Source organism: Scyliorhinus torazame, chromosome 22, assembly GCF_047496885.1.
Source record: "Scyliorhinus torazame isolate Kashiwa2021f chromosome 22, sScyTor2.1, whole genome shotgun sequence".
In the NCBI taxonomy this organism is placed as follows: domain Eukaryota; kingdom Metazoa; phylum Chordata; class Chondrichthyes; order Carcharhiniformes; family Scyliorhinidae; genus Scyliorhinus; species Scyliorhinus torazame.
The window spans coordinates 24,684,716-24,703,137 of record NC_092728.1 but is presented as its reverse complement, the minus strand read 5'-3'; the positions used below and the strand labels follow the sequence as shown (position 1 = coordinate 24,703,137).

At 57.0% G+C, this 18,422-nt stretch overlaps 1 protein-coding gene across 2 annotated transcripts in view; it reads left to right on the top strand.

The window, feature by feature from the left end:
- Positions 1-332: 332 nt before the first annotated feature.
- The window catches only part of LOC140398967 (GATA-binding factor 2-like), a 150,533-nt gene continuing 132,443 nt past the window's right edge, over positions 333-18,422 (top strand). For both annotated transcript variants that reach the window (XM_072487982.1, XM_072487981.1), the window contains exon 1: positions 333-488. The gene's annotated coding sequence lies outside the window, so the exon portion shown is untranslated. The remainder of the gene's footprint in view (positions 489-18,422) is intronic.

Genomic DNA, 18,422 nt, shown 5'->3' with positions numbered 1-18,422 from the left:
TGTCTGTGATGGGAGGAGAGCTGGAAGACCCTCGTGTCCGCCCGCCCTTGGGTTCGGGCCCACCCCACCCGCCAATCCGAAGAGGACAGGGTGGGGTGGGGGGGCAAGGCCGGACGATGGGGACTGTAGCCCCCTGACGAGAGCTAGCCAGCTCTCAGGACGCCAGCACTCTGGGGCAGGGCCGACGCTTCAGATTGGGTGGCTGGCCTGGAGGCGGGCCACTGAGGGAGGCAGGCAGGGACTGATGATCCTCTGACTCTTTCCTCCGTCCCGCCCTCCACGCCCCAACTCTATGCTGAGCCCTGCCCGACATAAAGCCACCAGCTCCTGTATCAGCGAGTTCAATCAGCCTCCCCTCCCTCCCATCCGATATCGTTCCTTGAGGAGAGTTTTTTTTTAAAAGAAGGAAAGTACACCGGGTTGCTGCTATCGCTGACTTGAAGGTTATTACAGCTGCCCTTTTTTTCTCGTGACAACTTTTTGACAAGGTTGGTGACTTTTCGAGATTATCATCTCCCCTCTTTTTTTTGTTGTTGTCTTAATCTTGTGAATCTGAGTGCTTTCCACTTCTCGTCAGGGGGCAAGTTTGCCTGAAATGAGTAGATACCGTCTCGATTTCCTTTGAACAACACCGCGTAAATAGAAAGAGTTCCCCCGTTTTGAGCAGCAGTTTATCACTCACCGTTAAGGCTCTGAATTTAAAAACTCTCGCCCCCCCCCCCCCCATTTTCCCCCCCGCCCCCCAACTTCATCTTTGTCCATTTTCGCAGAACAGGCGTTCCTTAATTTGTTGTCCCCCCCCCCGCTCCGAATCGTGTTCCAGGGAGTTGGGCGTCACACTAGCAAAGCCGTGGGAATTTAGTCCGCCTGATGCCGATCGCTCCTTGCTCTGACACACATCCAGAGCCTTACGTGATGGGATCTGAAATGCGTTTCTCCCTTCCAAACTCCACCCCCCCCACACCACACCCAAGGGGCACGACCGAAGCCCCCCGAGTGTTTGCGTTGTTTTCTTGCCCTTTTCTTGTGTTCCCCGGCTTCTGGAGTGTTCTGCTTCTCTACTGGGGGGGGGGAGGGGGGGGGGGGGGCGCTGACCCGGGTGGCAGCCGTTTCCCCCCCCCCCCCCGCCTCGGAGCCTCTGCGTCTTCCCAAAGCGTTCTCACCCATTTTGGTTTGAAGAGCGGTCGCGGATGTGTGTCCCGGAGATGCGAGTGAGCGCACAGCTAGCCCCCCAACAAACATCAGTTATATATTGACGGGAGGGGGGGGGAAACCTTTTTTTGGTTTTATCTAAGAGCTGGTTGACAGCGCCGGGGGGTGGGGGGGTGGCGCTCCCTCAGTGCTGACCCTCCGACAGTGCGGCGCTCCCTCAGCGCTGACCCTCCGACAGTGCGGTGCTCCCTCAGCACTGACCCTCCGACAGTGCGGCGCTCCCTCAGTGCTGACCCTCCGACAGTGCGGCGCTCCCTCAGCACTGACCCTCCGACAGTGCGGTGCTCCCTCAGCACTGACCCTCCGACAGTGTGGCGCTCCCTCAGCACTGACCCTCCGACAGTGCGGCGCTCCCTCAGCACTGACCCTCCGACAGTGCGGCGCTCCCTCAGCACTGACCCTCCGACAGTGCGGCGCTCCCTCAGCACTGACCGTCCGACAGTGCGGCACTCCCTCAGCACTGACCCTCCGACAGTGCGGCGCTCCCTCAGCACTGACCCTCCGACAGTGCGACGCTCCCTCAGCACTGACCCTCCGACAGTGCGGCGCTCCCTCAGCACTGACCCTCCGACAGTGCGGCGCTCCCTCAGCACTGACCCTCCGACAGTGCGGCGCTCCCTCAGCACTGACCCTCCCACAGTGCAGCGCTTACTCGGCACTGACCCTCCGACAGTGCGGCGCTCCCTCAGTACAGACCCTCCGACAGTGCGGCGCTCCCTCAGCACTGACCCTCCGACAGTGCGGCACTCCCTCAGCACTGACCCTCCGACAGTGCGGCGCTCCCTCAGTACAGACCCTCCGACAGTGCGGCGCTCCCTCAGTACAGACCCTCCGACAGTGCGGCGCTCCCTCAGCACTGACCCTCCGACAGTGCGGCACTCCCTCAGCACTGACCCTCCGACAGTGCGGCGCTCCCTCAGTACAGACCCTCCGACAGTGCGGCGCTCCCTCAGTACAGACCCTCCGACAGTGCGGCGCTCCCTCAGCACTGACCCTCCGACAGTGCGGCACTCCCTCAGCACTGACCCTCCGACAGTGCGGCGCTCCCTCAGTACAGACCCTCCGACAGTGCGGCGCTCCCTCAGCACTGACCCTCCGACAGTGCGGCACTCCCTCAGCACTGACCCTCCGACAGTGCGGCGCTCCCTCAGTACAGACCCTCCGACAGTGCGGCACTCCCTCAGCACTGACCCTCCGACAGTGCGGCGCTCCCTCAGTACAGACCCTCCGACAGTGCGGCACTCCCTCAGCGCTGACCCTCCGACAGTGCGGCGCTCCCTCAGCACTGACCCTCCGACAGTGCGGCGCTCCCTCAGCACTGACCCTCCGACAGTGCGGCGCTCCCTCAGCACTGACCCTCCGACAGTGCGGCGCTCCCTCAGCACTGACCCTCCGACAGTGCGGCGCTCCCTCAGCACTGACCCTCCGACAGTGCGGCGCTCCCTCAGCACTGACCCTCCGACAGTGCGGCGCTCCCTCAGCACTGACCCTCCGACAGTGCGGCGCTCCCTCAGCGCTGACCCTCCGACGGTTGAAACCAATGGCCTGAATGTCGGTGATTGACTGTGGCCTGATGAGTCCTCTCTCTCTGCCCGAGCCACCTGGGTGGGTGGGCCCGGAGAAGCCGGGTGTGGGTGGGCCAGGAGAAGCCGGGTGTGGGTGGGCCAGGAGAAGCCGGGTGTGGGTGGGCCAGGAGAAGCCGGGTGTGGGTGGGGCAGTGGCACTATGTTGCAAGGCAGAGTCTTGAATTTCAGAGCTGCAAACACCGCTCTCTGCGGCCATGTTGCAGTGCCTGAGTGGCTCTGCTCACCCCTGTGGGACACACCCGCCCCATCTCCCCCCGCCGCTACCCCATTTTGCAGCCATGCCCATCTTCAGCGAGTTGAGCGACACGCACAATTAATCCCCACTCGACGGCGACTGAAAATGTCGGCCATCTTATAAAAGGCGGTAGCTGGAACAGGTTGGAAGTGAGACGTGAAGGAATCGACACAGCACCGGTGCTGTCGAAGATTTCCTGCGTAACATTTCCTCACCGCGACAGTGAAACTGGTGGGCGAGGTATTCCCTGTCATCTGATTAAAAATGATGTGTGAATTGCCTCCTCGACAGCAACTGGCATTTATACAGTGCGATGAAGGTTGTTCCCAGGTCCCCGAGGCCCGTCACAGGGGGAGTAGGACAGACAAATAAGGAGCAGGAGCAACCAAAAGAGCTCGGTTTTTAAGGAGCGTCGCAAAGGAAGAGGGGGCGGAAAGAGAGAGGTTTAGCGACGGAATTCCACATTTTGGGTGGGTGGGGGTGCCTCTCTCTCTCTCTCTCCCCCCCCCCCCCCCCCAGGTAGCTGAACGAACGGACATCAATGGCGGAGTGACGGGAATTGGGGTTGCGCGAGAGGCTAGAATCGGAGGAAAGCAGCGCTCTTGGCTGTTTGATGGAGGTTACAGAGATAGGGAGGGTTGTAGGGGCTGGAGGAGGTTACAGAGATAGGGAGGGTTGTGGGGACTGGAGGAGGTTACAGAGATAGGGAGGGTTGTAGGGGCTGGAGGAGGTTACAGAGATGGGGAGGGTTGTAGGGGCTGGAGGAGGTTACAGAGATAGGGAGGGTTGTGGGGACTGGAGGAGGTTACAGAGATAGGGAGGGTTGTAGGGGCTGGAGGAGGTTACAGAGATAGGGAGGATTGTAGGGGCTGGAGGAGGTTACAGAGATAGGGAGGGCTGTAGGGGCTGGAGGAGGTTACAGAGATAGGGAGGGTTGTCGGGACTGGAGGAGGTTACAGAGATAGGGATGGTTGTAGGGGCTGGAGGAGGTTACAGAGATAGGGAGGGTTGTAGGGACTGGAGGAGGTTACAGAGATAGGGAGGTTTGTAGGGGCTGGAGGAGGTTACAGAGATAGGGAGGGTTGTAGGGACTGGAGGAGGTTACAGAGATAGGGAGGGTTGTAGGGGCTGGAGGAGGTTACAGAGATAGGGAGGATTGTAGGGGCTGGAGGAGGTTACAGAGATAGGGAGGGTTGGAGGGACTGGAGGAGGTTACAGAGATAGGGAGGGTTGTCGGGACTGTAGGAGGTTAAAGAGATACGGAGGGTTGTAGGGGTTGTAGGGGCTGGAGGAGGTTACAGAGATAGGGAGGATGGTAGGGGCTGGAGGAGGTTACAGAGATAGGGAGGGATGTAGGGGCTGGAGGAGGTTACAGAGATAGGGAGGGTTGTAGGGACTGGAGGTTACAGAGATAGGGAGGGTTGTAGGGGCTGGAGGAGGTTACAGAGATAGGGAGGGATGTAGGGGCTGGAGGAGGTTACAGAGATAGGGAGGGTTGTAGAGGCTGGAGGAGGTTACAGAGATGGGGAGGGTTGTAGGGGCTGGAGGAGGTTACAGAGATAGGGAGGGTTGTAGGGGCTGGAGGAGGTTACAGAGATAGGGAGGGTTGTCGGGGATGGAGGAGGTTACAGAGATAGGGAGGGTTGTCGAGGCTGGAGGAGGTTACAGAGATACCGAGGGTTGTAGGGGCTGGAGGAGGTTACAGAGATAGGGAGGGTTGCAGGGGCTGGAGGAGGTTACAGAGATAGGGAGGGTTGTAGGGACTGGAGGAGGTTACAGAGATAGGGAGGGTTGTAGGGGCTGTAGGAGGTTAAAGAGATAGGGAGGGTTGTAGGGGCTGGTGGAGGTTACAGAGATAGGGAGGATTGTGGGGGCTGGAGGAGGTTACAGAGATAGGGAGGGTTGGAGAGGCTGGAGGAGGTTACAGAGATAGGGAGGGTTGTAGGGGCTGTAGGAGGTTACAGAGATAGGGAGGGTTGTAGGGACGACAGGAGGTTACAGAGATAGGGAGGGTTGTAGGGGCTGGAGGCGGTTACAGAGATAGGGAGGGTTGTAGGGGCTGGTGGAGGTTACAGAGATAGGGAGGATTGTGGGGGCTGGAGGAGGTTACAGAGATAGGGAGGGTTGGAGAGGCTGGAGGAGGTTACAGAGATAGGGAGGGTTGTAGGGTCTGGAGGAGGTTACAGAGATAGGGAGGGGTATAGGGGCTGGAGGAGGTTACAGAGATAGGGAGGGTTGTAGGGGCTGGAGGAGGTTACAGAGATAGGGAGGGTTGTAGGGGCTGGAGGAGGTTACAGAGATAGGGAGGGTTCTAGGGGCTGGAGGAGGTTACAGAGATAGGGAGGGTTCTAGGGTTGTAGGGGCTGGAGGAGGTTACAGAGATAGGGAGGGTTATAGGGACTGGAGGAGGTGACAGAGATAGGGAGGGTTGTAGGAGCTGGAGGAGGTTACAGAGATGGGGAGGGTTGTAGGGACTGGAGGAGGTTACAGAGATAGGGAGGGTTGTAGGGGCTGGAGGAGGTTACAGAGATAGGGAGGCTGGTCAGGACTGGAGGAGGTTACAGAGATCGGGAGGGTTGTAGGGGCTGGAGGAGGTTACAGAGATAGGGAGGGTTGAAGGGGCTGGAGGAGGTTACAGAGATAGGGAGGGTTGTAGGGGCTGGAGGAGGTTAGAGAGATAGGGAGGGTTGTAGGGGCTGGAGGTGGTTACAGAGATAGGGAGGGTTCTAGGGTTGTAGGGGCTGGAGGAGGTTACAGAGATAGGGAGGGTTATAGGGACTGGAGGAGGTGACAGAGATCGGGAGGGTTGTAGGGGCTGGAGGAGGTTACAGAGATAGGGAGGGTTATAGGGACTGGAGGAGGTTACAGAGATAGGAAGGGTTGTAGGGGCTGGAGGAGGTTACAGAGATAGGGAGGGTTGTAGGGGCTGGAGGAGGTTACAGAGATAGGGAGGGCTTTAGGGGCTGGAGGAAGTTACAGAGATAGGGAGGGTTGTAGGGGCTGGAGGAGGTTACAGAGATAAGGAGGGTTGTAGGGGCTGGAGGAGGTTACAGAGATAGGGAGGGTTCTAGGGGCTGGAGGAGGTTACAGAGATAGGGAGGGTTCTAGGGTTGTAGGGGCTGGAGGAGGTTACAGAGATAGGGAGGGTTGTAGGGACTGGAGGAGGTGACAGAGATAGGGAGGGTTGTAGGGGCTGGAGGAGGTTACAGAGATAGGGAGGGTTGTAGGGACTGGATGAGGTTACAGAGATAGGAAGGGTTGTTGGGGCTTGAGGAGATTACAGAGATAGGGAGGGTTGTAGGGGCAGGAGGAGGTTACAGAGATGGGGGGGCTTTAGGGGCTGGAGGAGGTTACAGAGATAGGGAGGGTTGTAGGGGCTGACGGAGGTTACAGAGATAGGGAGGGTGGTAGGGGCTGGAGGAGGTTACTGAGATAGGGAGGGTTGTAGGGGCTGGAGGAGGTTCCAGAGATAGGGAGGGTTGTAGGGGCTGGGGGAGGTACAGAGATAGGGAGGATTGTAGAGGCTGGGGGAGGTTACAGAGATAGAGAGGGATGTAGGGGCTGGAGGAGGTTACAGAGCTAGGGAGGGTTGTAGGGGCTGGAGGAGGATACAGAGATGGGGAGGGTTGTAGGGGCTGGAGGAGGTTACAGAGATAGGGAGGGTTGTAGAGGCTGGGTGAGGTACAGAGATAGGGAGGGTTGTAGGGGCTGGGGGAGGTTACAGAGATAGGGAGGGTTGTAGGGGCTGGAGGAGGTTACAGAGATAGGGAGGGTTGTAGCGGATGGAAGAGGTTACAGAGATATGGAAGGTTGTAGGGGCTGGAGGAGGTTACAGAGATAGGGAGGGTTGTAGGGGCTGGAGGAGGTTAAAGAGACAGTGAGGGTTGTCGGGGCTGGAGGAGCTTACAGAGATAGGGAGGGTTGTAGAGGCTGGAGGAGGTTACAGAGATAGGGAGGGTTGTAGTGTCTGGAGGAGGTTACAGAGATAGGGAGGGATGTAGGGAGTGGAGGAGGTTACAGAGATAGGGAGGAGTACAGCGGGTGGAGGAGGTTACAGAGATAGGGAGGGATGAAGAGGCTGGAGGAGGGTACAGAGATAGGGAGGGTTGGAAGGGCTGGAGGAGGTTACAGAGATAGGGAGGGCTGTAGGGGCTGGAGGAGGTTACAGAGATAGGGAGGGTTGTCGGGACTGGAGGAGGTTACAGAGATAGGGAGGGTTGTAGGGGCTGGAGGAGGTTACAGAGATAGGGAGGGTTGTAGGGACTGGAGGAGGTTACAGAGATAGGGAGGGTTGTTGGGACTGGAGGAGGTTACAGAGATAGGGAGGGTTGTAAGGGCTGGAGGAGGTTACAGAGATAGGGAGGATTGTAGGGGCTGGAGGAGGTTACAGAGATAGGGAGGGTTGTAGGGACTGGAGGAGGTTACAGAGATAGGGAGGGTTGTAGGGGCTGGAGGAGGTTACAGAGATAGGGAGGATTGTAGGGGCTGGAGGAGGTTACAGAGATAGGGAGGGTTGTAGGGACTGGAGGAGGTTACAGAGATAGGGAGGGTTGTCGGGACTGGAGGAGGTTAAAGAGATAGGGAGGGTTGTAGGGGCTGGAGGAGGTTACAGAGATAGGGAGGATGGTAGGGGCTGGAGGAGGTTACAGAGATAGGGAGGGTTGTAGGGGCTGGAGGAGTTTACAGAGATAGGGAGGGTTATAGGGACTGGAGGAGGTGACAGAGATCGGGAGGGATGTAGGGGCTGGAGGAGGTTACAGAGATAGGGAGGGTGGTAGAGGCTGCAGGAGGTTACAGAGATGGGGAGGGTTGTAGGGACTGGAGGAGGTTACAGAGATAGGGAGGGTTGTAGGGGTTGGGGTAGCTACAGAGATAGGGAGGGTTGTAGGGGCTGAGGGAGGTTACATAGATAGGGAGGGTTGTCGAGGCTGGAGGAAGTTACAAAGATAGGGAGGGTTGTAGGGGCTGGAGGAGGATACAGAGGTGGGGAGGGTTGTAGCGGGTGGAAGAGGTTACAGAGATAGGGAGCGTTGTAGGGGCTGGAGGAGGGTACAGAGATGGGGAGGGTTGTAGAGGCTGCAGGAGGTTACAGAGATACGGAGCGTTGTAGGGGCTGGAGAAGGATACAAAGATAGGGAGTGTTGTAGGGGCTGGAGGAGGTTACAGAGATAGGGAGGGTTGTAGGGGCTGGAGGAGGTTAAAGAGACAGTGTGGGTTGTCGGGGCTGGAGGAGCTTACAGAGATGAGGAGGGTTGTAGAGGCTGGAGGAGGTTACAGAGATAGGGAGGGTTTTAGTGTCTGGAGGAGGTTACAGAGATAGGGAGGGATGTAGGGAGTGGAGGAGGTTACAGAGATAGGGAGGAGTACAGCGGGTGGAGGAGGTTACAGAGATAGGGAGGGATGAAGAGGCTGGAGGAGGGTACAGAGATAGGGAGGGTTGGAGGGGCTGGAGGAGGTTACAGAGATAGGGAGGGCTGTAGGGGCTGGAGGAGGTTACAGAGATAGGGAGGGTTGTCGGGACTGGAGGAGGTTACAGAGATAGGGAGGGTTGTAGGGGTTGGAGGAGGTTACAGAGATAGGGAGGGTTGTAGGGACTGGAGGAGGTTACAGAGATAGGGAGGGTTGTTGGGACTGGAGGAGGTTACAGAGATAGGGAGGGTTGTAGGGGCTGGAGGAGGTTACAGAGATAGGGAGGATTGTAGGGGCTGGAGGAGGTTACAGAGATAGGGAGGGTTGTAGGGACTGGAGGAGGTTACAGAGATAGGGAGGGTTGTAGGGGCTGGAGGAGGTTACAGAGATAGGGAGGATTGTAGGGGCTGGAGGAGGTTACAGAGATAGGGAGGGTTGGAGGGACTGGAGGAGGTTACAGAGATAGGGAGGGTTGTGGGGATTGGAGGAGGTTAAAGAGATAGGGAGGGTTGTAGGGGCTGGAGGAGGTTACAGAGATAGGGAGGATGGTAGGGGCTGGAGGAGGTTACAGAGATAGGGAGGGATGTAGGGGCTGGAGGAGGTTACAGAGATAGGGAGGGTTATAGGGACTGGAGGAGGTGACAGAGATCGGGAGGGATGTAGGGGCTGGAGGAGGTTACAGAGATAGGGAGGGTTGTAGAGGCTGCAGGAGGTTACAGAGATGGGGAGGGTTGTAGGGACTGGAGGAGGTTACAGAGATAGGGAGGGTTGTAGGGGTTGGGGTAGCTACAGAGATAGGGAGGGTTGTAGGGGCTGAGGGAGGTTACATAGATAGGGAGGGTTGTCGAGGCTGGAGGAGGTTACAGAGATACGGAGCGTTGTAGGGGCTGGAGAAGGATACAAAGATAGGGAGTGTTGTAGGGGCTGGAGGAGGTTACAGAGATAGGGTGGGTTGTAGGGACTGGAGGAGGTTACAGAGATAGGGAGGGGTATAGGGGCTGGAGGAGTTTACAGTGATAGGGAGGGTTGTAGGGGCTGGAGGAGGTTACAGAGATAGGGAGGGTTGGAGGGGCTGGAGGAGGTTACAGAGATAGGGAGGGTTGTACGGGCTGGAGGAGGTTACAGAGATAGGGAGGGTTGTAGGGGCTGGTTGAGGTTACAGAGATAGGGAGGGTTGTAGGGGCTGGAGCAGGGTACAGAGATAGGGAGGGTTGTAGGGGCTGGAGGAAGTTACAGAGATAGGGAGGGTTGTAGGGGCTGGAGGAGGTTACAGAGATAGGGAGGGTTGTACTGGCTGGAGGAGGTTACAGAGATAGGGAGGGTTGTAGGGGCTGGAGGAGGTTACAGAGATAGGGAGATTTGTAGGGGCTGGAGGAGGTTACAGAGATAGGGAGGGTTGTAGGGGCTGGAGGAGGTTACAGAGATAGGGAGGGTTGTAGGGGCAGGAGGAGGTTACAGAGATAGGGAGTGCTTTAGGGGCTGGAGGAGGTTACAGAGATAGGGAGGGTTGTAGGGGCTGACGGAGGTTTCAGAGATAGGGAGGGTTGTAGGGGCTGGAGGAGGTTACAGAGATAGGGAGGGTTGTAGGGGCTGGAGGAGGTTACAGAGATAGGGAGGGTTGTAGGGGCTGGGGGAGGTACAGAGATAGGGAGGCTTGTAGAGGCTGGGGGAGGTCACAGAGATAGGGAGGGATGTAGGGGCTGGAGGAGGTTACAGAGCGAGGGAGGGTTGCAGAGGCTGGGGGAGGTACAGAGATAGGGAGGGTTGTAGGGGCTGGAGGAGGTTACAGAGATAGGGAGGGTTGTAGGGGCTGGAGGAGGATACAGAGATGGGGAGGGTTGTAGCGGATGGAAGAGGTTACAGAGATATGGAAGGTTGTAGGGGCTGGAGGAGGTTACAGAGATAGGGAGGGTTGTAGGGGCTGGAGGAGGTTAAAGAGACAGTGAGGGTTGTCGGGGCTGGAGGAACGTACAGAGATAGGGAGGGTTGTAGAGGCTGGAGGAGGTTACAGAGATAGGGAGGGTTTTAGTGTCTGGAGGAGGTTACAGAGATAGGGAGGGTTGTATGGAGTGGAGGAGGTTACAGAGATAGGGAGGAGTACAGCGGGTGGAGGAGGTTACAGAGATAGGGAGGGCTGTAGGGGCTGGAGGAGGTTCCAGAGACAGGGAGGGTTGTAGGGGCTGGAGGAGGTTACAGAGATAGGGAGGGTTGTAGGCGCTGGAGGAGGTTACAGAGATAGGGAGGGTTGTAGGGGCTGGAGGAGGTTTCAGAGATAGGGAGGGTTGTAGGGGCTGGAGGATGTTACAGAGATAGGGAGGGTTGTCGGGGCTGGGGGAAGTACAGAGAAAGGGAGGGTTGTAGGGGCTGGCGGAGGTTACAGAGATAGGGAGGGTTGTAGGGGCTGGAGCAGGTTACAGAGATAGGGAGGGTTGTAGGGGCTGGAGGAGGATACAGAGATGGTGAGGATTGTAGTGGGTGGAAGAGGTTACAGAGATAAGGAGTGTTGTAGGGGCTGGAGGAGGATACAGAGATGGGGAGGTTGTTGAGGCTGGAGGAGGTTACAGAGATAGGGAGGGTTGTAGGGACTGGAGGAGGTTACAGAGATAGGAAGGGTTGTAGGGGCTGGAGGAGGATACAGAGATGGGGAGGTTGTTGAGGCTGGAGGAGGTTACAGAGATAGGGAGGGTTGTAGGGACTGGAGGAGGTTACAGAGATAGGGAGGTTTGTAGAGGCTGGAGGAGGTTACAGAGAGAGGGAGTGTTGTAGGGGCTGGAAGATGTTACAGAGCTAGGGAGGGTTGAGAGGCTGGAGGAGCTAACAGAGATAGGGAGGGTTGTAGGGACTGGAGGAGGTTACAGAGATAGGGAGAGTGATAGAGGCTGGAGGAGGATACAGAGATAGGGAGGGTTGTAGGGGCTGGAGGAGGTTACAGAGATAGGGAGGGTTGTAGGGGCTGGGGTAGCTACAGAGATAGGGAGGGTTGTAGGGGCTGAGGGAGGTTACAGAGATAGGGAGGGTTGTAGGGGCTGGAGGAGGTTACAGAGATAGGGAGGGTTGTAGGGGCTGGAGGAGGATACAGAGGTGGGGAGGGTTGTAGCGGGTGGAAGAGGTAACAGAGATAGGGAGCGTTGTAGGGGCTGGAGGAGGGTACAGAGATGGGGAGGGTTGTAGAGGCTGGAGGAGTTTACAGAGATACGGAGGGTTGTAGGGGCTGGGGGAGGTTACAGAGATAGGGAGGGTTGTAGGGGCTGGAGGAGGTTACAGAGATAGGGAGGGTTGTAGGGACTGGAGGAGGATACAGAGATGGGGATGGTTGTAGCGGATGGAAGAGGTTACAGAGATATGGAAGGTTGTAGGGGCTGGAGGAGGTTACAGAGATAGGGAGGGTTGTAGGGGCTGGAGGAGGTTAAAGAGACAGTGAGGGTCGTCGGGGCTGGAGGAACTTACAGAGATAGGGAGGGTTGTAGAGGCTGGAGGAGGTTACAGAGATAGGGAGGGTTGTAGGGAGTGGAGGAGGTTACAGAGATAGCGAGGAGTACAGCGGGTGGAGGAGGTCACAGAGATAGGGAGGGTTGTAGGGGCTGGAGGAGGTTCCAGAGACAGGGAGCGTTGTAGGGGCTGGAGGAGGTTACAGAGATAGGGAGGGTTGTAGGGGCTGGAGGAGGTTTCAGAGATAGGGAGGGTTGTAGGGGCTGGAGGATGTTACAGAGATAGGGAGGGTTGTCGGGGCTGGGGGAAGTACAGAGATAGGGAGGGTTGTAGGGGCTGGCGGAGGTTACAGAGATAGGGAGGGTTGTAGGGGCTGGAGCAGGTTACAGAGATAGGGAGGGTTGTAGGCGCTGGAGGAGGTTACAGAGATAGGGAGGGTTGTAGGGGCTGGAGGAGGATACAGAGATGGGGAGGTTGTTGAGGCTGGAGGAGGTTACAGAGATAGGGAGGGTTGTAGGGACTGGAGGAGGTTACAGAGATAAGGAGGGTTGTAGAGGCTGGAGGAGGTTACAGAGAGAGGGAGTGTTGTAGGGGCTGGAAGATGTTACAGAGCTAGGGAGGGTTGTAGAGACTGGAGGAGCTAACAGAGATAGGGAGGGTTGTAGGGACTGGAGGAGGTTACAGAGATCGGGAGGGTGATAGAGGCTGGAGGAGGATACAGAGATAGGGAGGGTTGTAGGGGCTGGAGGAGGTTACAGAGATAGGGAGGGTTGTAGGGGCTGGGGTAGCTACAGAGATAGGGAGGGTTGGAGGGGCTGAGGGAGGTTACAGAGATAGGGAGGGTTGTAGGGGCTGGAGGAGGTTACAGAGATAGGGAGGGTTGTAGGGGCTGGAGGAGGATACAGAGGTGGGGAGGGTTGTAGCGGGTGGAAGAGGTTACAGAGATAGGGAGCGTTGTAGGGGCTGGAGGAGGGTACAGAGATGGGGAGGGTTGTAGAGGCTGGAGGATGTTACAGAGATACGGAGGGTTGTAGGGGCTGGAGGAGGTTACAGAGATAGGGAGGGTTGTAGGGGCTGGAGGAGGTTACAGAGATAGGGAGGGTTGTAGGGGCTGGAGGTGGTTACAGAGATAGGTAGGGTTGTAGGGGCTGGATGAGTTTACAGAGATAGGGAGGGTTGTAGGGGCTGGAGGAAGTTACAGAGATAGGGAGGGTTGTAGGGGCTGGAGGAGGTTACAGAGATAGGGAGGGTTGTAGGTGCTGGAGGAGTTTACAGAGATAGGCAAGGTTGTAGGGGCTAGAGGAGGTTACAGAGATAGGGAGGGTTGTCGGGGCTGGAGGAGGTTACAGAGATAGGGAGGGTTGTAGGGGCTGGAGGAGGTTACAGAGCTAGGGAGGGTTGTAGGGGCTGGTTGAGGTTACAGAGATAGGGAGGGTTGTAGGGGCTGGAGCAGGGTACAGAGATAGGGAGGGTTGTAGGGGCTGGAGGAAGTTACAGAGATAGGGAGGGTTGTAGGGGCTGGAGGAGGTTACAGAGATAGGGAGGGTTGTACTGGCTGGAGGAGGTTACAGAGATAGGGAGGGTTGTAGGGGCTGGAGGAGGTTACAGAGATAGGGAGGGTTGTAGGGGCTGGAGGAGGTTACAGAGATAGGGAGGGTTGTAGGGGCTTGAGGAGGTTACAGAGATAGGGAGTGCTTTAGGGGCTGGAGGAGGTTACAGAGATAGTGAGGGTTGTAGGGGCTGGAGGATGTTACAGAGATAAGGAGGGTTGTAGGGGCTGGAGGAGGTTACAGAGATAGGGAGTGCTTTAGGGGCTGGAGGAGGTTACAGAGATAGGGAGGGTTGTAGGGGATGACGGAGGTTACAGAGATAGGGAGGGTTGTAGGGGCTGGAGGAGGTTACAGAGATAGGGAGGGTTGTAGGGGCTGGAGGAGGTTACAGAGATAGGGAGGGTTGTAGGGGCTGGGGGAGGTACAGAGATAGGGAGGCTTGGAGAGGCTGGGGGAGGTTACAGAGATAGGGAGGGATGTAGGGGCTGGAGGAGGTTACAGAGCTCGGGAGGGTTGTAGGGGCTGGAGGAGGATACAGAGATGGGGAGGGTTGTAGGGGCTGGAGGAGTTTACAGAGATAGGGAGGGTTGTAGAGGCTGGGGGAGGTACAGAGATAGGGAGGGTTGTAGGGGCTGGGCGAGGTTACAGAGATAGGGAGGGTTGTAGGGGCTGGAGGAGGTTACAGAGATAGGGAGGGTTGTAGGGGCTGGAGGAGGATACAGAGATGAGGAGGGTTGTAGCGGATGGAAGAGGTTACAGAGATATGGAAGGTTGTAGGGGCTGCAGGAGGTTACAGAGATAGGGAGGGTTGTAGGGGCTGGAGGAGGTTACGGAGATAGGGAGGGTTGTAGTGTCTGGAGGAGGTTACAGAGATAGGGAGGGTTGTAGGGAGTGGAGGAGGTTACAGAGATAGGGAGGAGTACAGCGGGTGGAGGAGGTTACAGAGATAGGGAGGGTTGTAGAGGCTGGAGGAGGGTACAGAGATAGGGACGGTTGTAGGGGCTGGAGTAGGTTCCAGAGACAGGGAGGGTTGTAGGGGCTGGCAGAGGTTACAGAGATAGGGAGGGTTGTAGGCGCTGGAGGAGGTTACAGAGATAGGGAGGGTTGTAGGGGCTGGAGGAGGTTTCAGAGATAGGGAGGGTTGTAGGGGCTGGGGGATGTTACAGAGATAGGGAGGGTTGTCGGGGCTGGGGGATGTACAGAGATAGGGAGTGTTGTAGGGGCTGGAGGTGGATACAGAGATGGTGAGGATTGTAGTGGGTGGAAGAGGTTACAGAGATAAGGGAGGGTTGTAGCGGCTGGAGGAGGATACAGAGATGGGGAGGTTGTTGAGGCTGGAGGAGGTTACAGAGATAGGGAGGGTTGTAGGGACTGGAGGAGGTTACAGAGACAGGGAGGGTTGTAGAGGCTGGAGGAGGTTACAGAGAGAGGGAGTGTTGTAGGTGCTGGAAAATGTTACAGAGCTAGGGAGGGTTGTAGAGACTGGAGGAGCTAACAGAGATAGGGAGGGTTGTAGGGACTGGAGGAGGTTACAGAGATAGGGAGGGTGATAGAGGCTGGAGGAGGATACAGAGATAGGGAGGGTTGTAGGGGCTGGAGGAGGTTACAGAGATAGGGAGGGTTGTAGGGGCTGGGGTAGCTACAGAGATAGGGAGGGTTGTAGGGGCTGTAGGAGGTTACAGAGATAGGGAGGGTTGTAGGGGCTGGAGGAGGTTACAGAGATAGGCAGGGTTGTAGGGGCTGGAGGAGGATACAGAGGTGGAGAGGGTTGTAGCGGGTGGAAGAGGTTACAGAGATAGGGAGCGTTGTAGGGGCTGGAGGAGGGTACAGAGATGGGGAGGGTTGTAGCAGCTGGAGGAGGTTACAGAGATACGGAGGGTTGTAGGGGCTGGAGGAGGTTACAGAGAATGGGAGGGTTGTAGTGGCTGGAGGAGGTTACAGAGATAGGGAGGGTTGTAGGGGCTGGAGGAGGTTACAGAGATAGGGTGGGTTGTAGGGGCTGGATGAGGTTACAGAGTAGGGAGGGTTGTAGGTGCTGGAGCAGGGTACAGAGATAGGGAGGGTTGTAGGGGCTGGAGGAAGTTACACAGATAGGGAGGGTTGTAGGGGCTGGAGGAGGTTACAGAGATAGGCAGGGTTGTAGGGGCTGGAGGAGGTTACAGAGATAGGGAGGGTTGTAGGGGCTGGAGGAGGTTACAGAGATAGGGAGGGTTGTAGGGGCTGGAGGAGGTTACAGAGATAGGGAGGGTTGTAGGGGCTGGAGGAGGTTACAGAGATAGGGAGGGTTGTAGGGGCTGGAGGAAGTTACAGAGATAGGGAGGGTTGTAGGGGCTGGAGGAGGTTACAGAGATAGGGAAGGTTGTAGGTGCTGGAGGAGGTTACAGAGATAGGGAGGGTTGTAGGGGCTGGAGGAGGTTACAGAGATAGGGAGGGTTGTAGGGGATGGAGGAGTTTACAGAGATAGGGACGGATGTAGGGACTGGAGGAGGTTAAAGAGATAGTGAGGGTTGTCGGGGCTGGAGGAGGTTACAGAGATAGGGAGGGTTGTAGAGGGCTGGAGGAGGTTACAGAGATAGGGAGGGTTGTAGGGTCTGGAGGAGGTTACAGAGATAGGGAAGGTGTAGGGAGTGGAAGAGGTTACAGAGATAGGGAGGAGTACAGCGGGTGGTGGAGGTTACAGAGATAGGGAGGGTTGTAGAGGCTGGAGGAGGGTACAGAGATAGGGAGGGTTGTAGGGGCTGGAGGAGGTTCCAGAGACAGGGAGGGTTGTAGGGGCTGGAGGAGGTTACAGAGATAGGGAGGGTTGTCGGGGCTGGAGGAGGTTACAGAGATAGGGAGGGTTGTAGGGGCTGGAGGAGGTTATAGAGATAGGGAGGATTGTAGTGGGTGGAAGAGGTTACAGAGATAGGGAGGGTTGTAGGGGCTGGAGGAGGATACAGAGATGGGGAGGGTTGTTGAGGCTGGAGGAGGTTACAGAGATAGGGAGGATTGTAGGGACTGGAGGAGGTTACAGAGATAGGGAGGGTTGTAGAGGCTGGAGGAGGTTGCAGGGAGAGGGAGTTTTGTAGGGGCTGGAAGATGTTACAGAGCTCGGGAGGGTTGTAGAGACTGGAGGAGCTAACAGAGATAGGGAGGGTTGTAGGGGCTGGGGTAGCTACAGAGATAGGGAGGGTTGTAGGGGCTGAGGGAGGTTACAGAGATAGGGAGGGTTGTAGGGGCTGGAGGAGGTTACAGAGATGGGGAGGATTGTAGTGGGTGCAAGAGGTTACAGAGATAGGGAGGGTTGTAGGGGCTGGGGTAGCTACAGAGATAGGGAGGGTTGTAGGGGCTGAGGGAGGTTACAGAGATAGGGAGGGTTGTAGGGGCTGGAGGAGGACACAGAGATGGGGAGTGTTGTTGAGGCTGGAGGAGGTTACAGAGATAGGGAGGGTTGTAGGGACTGGAGGAGGTTACAGAGATAGGGAGGGTTGTAGAGGCTGGAGGAGGTTACAGAGAGAGGGAGTGTTGCAGGGGCTGGAAGATGTTACAGAGCTAGGGAGGGTTGTCGAGACTGGAGGAGCTAACAGAGATAGGGAGGGTTGTAGGGACTGGAGGAGGTTACAGAGATAGGGAGGGTGGTAGAGGCTGGAGGAGGTTACAGAGATAGGGAGGGTTGTAGGGGCTGGAGGAGGTTACAGAGATCGGGAGGGTTGAAGGGGCTGGGGTAGCTACAGAGATAGGGAGGGTTGTAGGGGCTGAGGGAGGTTACAGAGATAGGGAGGGTTGTAGGGGCTGGAGGAGGTTACAGAGATAGGGAGGGTTGTAGGGGCTGGAGGAGGATACAGAGGTGGGGAGGGTTGTAGCGGGTGGAAGAGGTTACAGAGATAGGGAGGGTTGTCGGGGCTGGAGGAGGATACAGAGATGGGGAGGGTTGTTGAGGCTGGAGGAGGTTACAGAGATAGGGAGCGTTGTAGGGACTGGAGGAGGTTACAGAGATAGGGAGGGTTGTAGAGGCTGGAGGAGGTTACAGAGAGAGGGAGTGTTGTAGGGGCTGGAAGATGTTACAGAGCTAGGGAGGGTTGTAGAGACTGGAGGAGCTAACAGAGATAGGGAGGGTTGTAGGGACTGGAGGAGGTTACAGAGATAGGGAGGGTGGTAGAGGCTGGAGGAGGTTACAGAGATAGGGAGAGTTGTAGGGGCTGGAGGAGATTACAGAGATAGGGAGGGTTGTAGGGGCTGGGGTAGCTACAGAGATAGGGAGGGTTGTAGGGGCTGAGGGAGGTTACAGAGATAGGGAGGGTTGTAGGGGCTGGAGGAGGGTACAGAGATAGGGAGGGTTGTAGGGGCTGGAGGAGAATACAGAGGTGGGGAGGGTTGTAGCGGGTGGAAGAGGTTACAGAGATAGGGAGGGTTGTAGGGGCTGGAGGAGGGTACAGAGATGGGGAGTGTTGTAGGGGCTGGAGGAGGATACAAAGATAGGGAGGGTTGTAGGGGCTGGAGGAGGTTACAGAGATAGTGTGGGTTGTAGGGACTGGAGGAGGTTACAGAGATAGGGAGGGGTATAGGGGCTGGAGGAGTTTACAGGGATAGGGAGGGTTGTAGGGGCTGGAGGAGGTGACAGAGATAGGGAGGGTTGTAGGGGCTGGAGGAGGTTTCAGAGATAGGGACGGTTGTAGGGGCTGGAGGAGGTTACAGAGATAGGGAGTGTTGTAGGGGCTGGAGGAGGTTACAGAGATAGGGAGGGTTGAAGGGCCTGGATGAGGTTACAGAGATAGGGAGGGTTGTAGGGGCTGGAGCAGGTTACAGAGATAGGGAGGGTTGTAGGGGCTGGAGGAAGTTACTGAGATAGGGAGGGTTGTAGGGGCTGGAGGAGGTTACAGAGATAGGGAGGGTTGTAGGGGCTGGAGGAGGTTACAGAGATAGGGAGAGTTGTAGGGATCTGGAGGAGGTTACAGAGATAGGGAGGGTTGTAGGGGCTGGAGGAGGTTACAGAGATAGGGAGGGTTGTAGGGGCTGGAGGAA